This window comes from Mustelus asterias, chromosome 12 (assembly GCF_964213995.1).
Source record: "Mustelus asterias chromosome 12, sMusAst1.hap1.1, whole genome shotgun sequence".
Taxonomy (NCBI): Eukaryota; Metazoa; Chordata; class Chondrichthyes; order Carcharhiniformes; family Triakidae; genus Mustelus; species Mustelus asterias.
In genome coordinates, this window is record NC_135812.1 from 16,575,811 (window position 1) to 16,581,810 (window position 6,000).

Sequence of the window (6,000 nt, forward strand, 5' to 3'; positions counted from 1 at the left end):
TTGGTTGAGAATGAGATAGGAATAACTTGGGCAGCACGGTGGCACAATAGTTAGCACTGCTGCCTCACTGCACCAGGGACCCGGGTTCGATTCCTGGCTTGGGTCACTGCCTGTGTGGAGTTTGCACATTCTCCCCGTGACTGCGTGAGTTTCCTCCGGGTGCTCCGGTTTCCTCCCACAGTCCAAAGATGTGCTGGTTAGGTGGATTGGCCATGCTAAATTGCCCCTTAGTGTCAAGGGGACTAGCAGGGAAAATACATGGGGTAATGGGGATAGGGCCTGGGTGGGATTATGGTCAGTGCAGACTCGATGGGCCGAATGGCCTCCTTCTGCACTGTAGGATCCTATGTCTATGACTAACTGCATGACTTTATAGAACTTTGAAAAACTTTCACGAGGATGGAGTCCTGGAAATTTTAAATAGGGAAAATATTGACAAAAGGAGAATAAAAATGAGCTTATGGTTTTGTTTTTCAACTTTAGTCACTTAGGACTGATTTTAACTCCCATATGGTATTGAAAATTAAGTTTGATTTTTGAAAGAAAATTAACTTGGAATATATTGACTATCCTCCTCATAAATTTAAATTATTATTACGTTTGAGGTACTAAGACCAGTTGGCATTGATTCCAGGTTTGACTCTAATCAATTGCAAGGTCATTTTTAACTTCATTGGATGTAGAAAATTAATGGTAACGGATTGCTCGCTCATTACAAGCCCCCCCACAACTTTGACAGAATGTAACAGAGGGTGAAGGTTCGGATTGTCAATTCAATTAAAGAGACAGACTGAAAGAATCTTATAGATTATATTGCATAATGCTTCCAAAGAACAGTGGGGGAGGGGAACATGCATTTGTATAATTGTGTTTATCAGAATCATGTCCTTCAAGAAGAACTCCCAATATCTCACAAAATAAATTAGCCTGAAGTGAAATTGAGAACATAATGTAAATTATGGCCGGAATTCTCCAACCTCGCCGTGGCTGGGATTCTCCAGTCCCGCTGCAGTGAACAGAGATTTGGCTGAGCGCCAAATTCTCCGTTCTCGCTGGCCGCGGCGGTGGGGCGTGCGTGACCGGAGCATTCCAGACTATAACTTGGCTTGTTCAGTCGACACTATGTCGATCGTGGTTGCCTTCTTTAAACCTGTTTAAAATCTTTTGTTATCTTTCTCTCCTGCCCTGTTTTCAATCCCGCTGCAGGGCGGCATGGTGGCACAGTGGTTAGCACTGCTGCCTCACAGCGCCAGGGACCCGGGTTCGATTCCCGGCTTGGATCATTATCAGTGCTGAGTCTACATGTTCTCCCCGTGTCTGCGTGGGTTTCCTCCGGGTGCTCCAGTTTCCTTCCGCAGTCTGAAAGACGTGCTGGTTAGGTGCATTTGCCATGCTAAATTCTCCCTCAGTGTACCCAAACAGACGCCGCAGCGTTGCGACTATGGGATTTTCACAGTAACTTCATTGCAGTGTTAATGTAAGCCTACTTGTGATTCTAATAAATAAACTTTAAATTCCTTAAACCTGTTTAAAATCTTTTATTATCCTTCCCCCTTGCCCTGTTTGCATTGCCCTATATGGGGCCGAATTTAAAATGATTCTGATTCCTTCTGGGTTTCTCCAGAAGCAGACTTTGTGATTTGAAGATGACAAATTGGTTCTTGGCTTTGTACTTGTTCACTGGAGCTGGGTGACAAGTGGCCACATTGCAGTTATTGACAATCCTGATACAGCAAAAATGATGGTCTGCTAGCATGAGTCAGCCAGGTGGTGTAGATCAAAGTCACGTGACAGTCAGGCCAGTATAGGGTGGCAGCTTCCCTTCTCTTCCCTGAAAGACTTTAGTGAACCATTTGGGTTTTTGCAGTTGTGTGATCAATTGTCTGGTGGCAGTCCCCAGTTACTGAATTGATTGAATTCTGTTTCGCCATTCTCCAAGACCATAAGACCACAAGACATAGGAGCAGAATTAAGCCACTCGGCCCATTGAGTCTGCTCTGCCATTCAACCATGGCTGATATTTTTCTCATCCCCATTCTCATGCCTTTTCCCCATAACCCCAGATCCCCCTTATTAATCAAGAACCTAAATATCTCTCTCTTAAAGACACTCAATGACCTGGCCTCCACAGCCTTCTGCGGCAAAGAGTTCCACAGATTCACCGCTCTCTGGCTGAAGAAATTCCTCCTCATCTCTGTTTTAAAGGATCGTCCCTTTAGTCTGAGATTGTGCCCTTTGTCCAAGCACTTTGGTTACTCATGCATAAGTGCCCCAGAATGAACCACGCACTAAAACAAATGTCTGCTGAAGAACGCTGCATTTTAGAGTGTGCAGTCCTGTGGGAGCATGGCCCTTTTAAGGGGACAATCCCCGAGGACCACATGATCGGGATGGACCCTGTGGAATGTCGAGGTGGGAAGCCGAGCGAATCGGGTGCAAGGGCGCATGTCCCAGGAGAGGAACTGCAGTTGGAGCCGGGGGGGGGGGGGGGGGGGGGGGGGGCGGAATAGGAAAATAGTCGCATAATTAGTTCTGTCACACCCTTGTTTGTAAATACCTATTTATCGCTGGCAATAAACCCTTTGATACTTTGAGCCACAACAAAGTCGCTTCAATTACAAGTCGGAAACCCAAGCAGATCGGGGGGGTTACCTAAAAGACAAAGGTCTCCATGTTTGGGACCAGACCAGCACTGGGAACTTATCTCATATTTGGTCCTGTCTTGGCCAGATTCAGGTTATATCCAAGTGTTATATTATACCTTTGAAAATATATTTCAAAGCAATTTCCAACTCATTCCAGTGCAGTATAACTAGGGTATTGACGTTAGTATTCAAACTTCTATTTTACATTGGCAATCATGAGCAGAATTTTCCCCTGGTGCCCACCACAGGAGGTGTAGTGGGTGGGACATGGACCATGCAAAGGCTCATTGACCTCAGGCGAGATTTTCCAGCCTTGGGGCGAGTGCGGCCAGAAAATCCCACCCCATGGGTTTCAACATTCATTTGATATTGTGGATCTATTTTTGCGGTGCAGTCTCTCTCACGATGTAGACGGGAATTTTTATTTCTTATTTATTTGTGGAACATGGGAGTCACTGGCTGGCCACCATTTATTGCCCATCCCTAGTTGCCCTAGGGGCAGTTGAGAATCAACCACACTGCTGTGGTTCTGGAGTCACATGTCAGCCAGACAAGGTAAGGATGGCAGATTTCCTTCTCTAAAGGACATTAGTGAACCAGATGGGTTTTTCCGACAATGGTTTCATGGTCATCAGTAGAGTCATAGAGGTTTACAGCATGGAAACAGGCCCTTTGGCCCAACTTGTCCATGCCGCCCTTTCTTTTTTTTAAACTCTTAAACTAATCCCAATTGCTCGCATTTGACCCATATAACTTAATTCTTAGTTCCAGATATTTTTAGATTCTAATTCCAGATATTTTTTCTTGAACTCAAATTCCACCATCTGCTGTGGTGGGGTTCGAACCCAGGTCCCCAGGACATTAGCTGAGTTTCTGGATTAATAATCAAGTGATAATACCACGAGGCCATTGCCTCCCCTTCAAATGCAGAACTTGAAACAAAACAGGCCAGCCATGATCCTGTTGAATGGCAGAGTGGGCTGGAGAGGCTGAATAGCCTACTTCTGCTCCTATTTTACATGTTCATATGCCTGGATCTGTCTCTCTTCGTCTCTGACTTTCTGGTTGGAATGCTACGGTGGTCTTGCCAGCGGGATTTTTCCATCCCGCTGTGGTGAACAGAGATTTGGCTGGGCGCCAAATTCGCCCCAGTGGGAGCATGGCTTGAATGGCCTGTTAGATCGCGCCCTCATGTCTCTCCCTCTCTCTCTCTCACTCTCTGCATCTATGTCGCTCCCTCTCTTTCGGCTCTGCTGTCGATTTTTCAGCCCCCTGTTCAGATGCCCCTCATTTAGAAGCAACTCGATAAACTCCTGCTGACGGCACAGTTTGATGCCCTGGGTGATTTTGTAGTCACGGGGGCAGGCCGTGATAGCAACCCGATTACGGTATTTTAAAACCTGTGGAATACCAGACAAAAGAAAGTCGGTCAAAATCTGAGCCAAAGCCCCGAAAACCTGGCAGGTTTATATTAGGAAAAAAAAGGAGAAATGGTCTGATTGTAAAATGGACTGCAGGGAAGACAATTCTATTTTTGACACAGCGTCATGAGCGCATAGCTCGATGATAATACTTCAATCATCAGGGATTAAGAAGAAATTACTGCGGCTGAGGATTGGATTTGATTGTAATGTTCCGCATCCATGAGTCTGCTGTCTAGCCTATTTGAGAGAGGACTGGAGTGTTAGTGGAGCATGCCTTTAGTTGAGGGAAAGCAGGCATTAGTCATGCTCCAACAGACAGAATTTGACAGCGTTTTCCTTTGCAAAGAGTTTTTTCAATATTCTCTCTTGTAAACTACAATTACAAGGCACTGTAACGTGAATGAGAATCGGGAGAGTAAATTGTTATGGAAGGAAGTGACTGCTCTTTAGAATGACTGTGTACATTTTGTTATTTGATAGTAAATTGCCCACTTGGCTGAATTCAGTTGCTGAACTTTCTTACAGTCTGGGGACGGAGCTTTTGCTTTGTAAGGAAGGCGGTGGCGCAGTGGTATTGTCACCAGACTGGTCAGACCCAGGGCAAGATCTGGTGAACCTGCGTTCGAATCCCACCATAGTAAATGGTGAAATTCAAATCTAATAAAAATCGGAATTGAGGACAACTGCAAAATCATTGTCGATTTTCGTGAAAAAAAAACATCTGGTTCACTTTTGGGGGCGGCACGGTGGCATAGTGGTTGGCACTGCTACTTCACAGCGTCAGGGACTTGGGTATCATTCCGGCCTTGGGTGTGTGTCTGTGTGGTGTTTACATATTCTCTCCATATCTGCATGGGTTTCCTCCCATACTGCGACGATGTGCAGGTTAGGTGGATTGGCCATGCTAAATTTCACCTTTGTGTCCCAAGATGTGTAGGTCAAATGGATTAGCCATGATAAATGTGCGGAGTTACAGTGAAAGGGCAGGGAAGAGTGCCAGGGTAGGATACCCTGCCAGAGAGTTAGTGCAAACTTGATGGGCCGAATGGCCTCCTTCTGCACTGTAGGGATACTATGATTCTTGCAATTACAAATGCTGACAGCAACTTCGGACACTTGCTCCACTGACCAGTCAGTCTGCAGCTACATCACTGTAGTGGACTCAACGGGGTAGATTTGAACTTTGACTGCCAGGAAGAGCGCTGACTGTAATGGATCATTGCCCAACTTTTCTCCGTTTGGAAATTACCAGGAAGTAAGGTCCAGCAGCACACGGAACCGGCGGCTTATCTGGTCTTCGCCACACACTGTGGGACCTTGCTGTGCATAAATCAGCTGCCCCACATTCCCCACATCTTGGTGCTCGCTTGAATGTTCTGGTGACATTGACAGATTGCCTGGGGAGCCACCTGACAGCATGCACCACCTCCCTTCCCCACCGAACCTTGAAGATGTTACATACTGATCATCGCCTGATGGCATTGCGATCAAAGGTGTTTTTCCTCACAAAATATTCCAGAAGAGACAGGTGGCGCAATGGACTGAAGCGTTGCACAGCAACATGGCCAGACCTATCCTTCATGACACTGTGGATTGATAGAACCTCAGTACCCTGCGATACCTAGCGTTTGCATAGCCAATTCCTATGCACAGCTTGATGCAGCCACGCACAAGGGTGACCATCAGGACGGGGCAACATTGAGTCCATTCGTTCCCCTTTGATTTGAGATTTATACATTGTGTCCCTGTGGATATGGCCCACTGTTGATCTCGAGACAAATCGGATGATGATTTGGGGGATCCCCATGGCACTGGAGTGGGGTATGAACTAGAGTTGTGCCAGGGAGAGCGACACCAAGTGCGCCTCACACTTGATGACCAGGTTGCAACCTGTAAAGAAGTGGGAGCATCACTGCCACATGCTCAGTTTT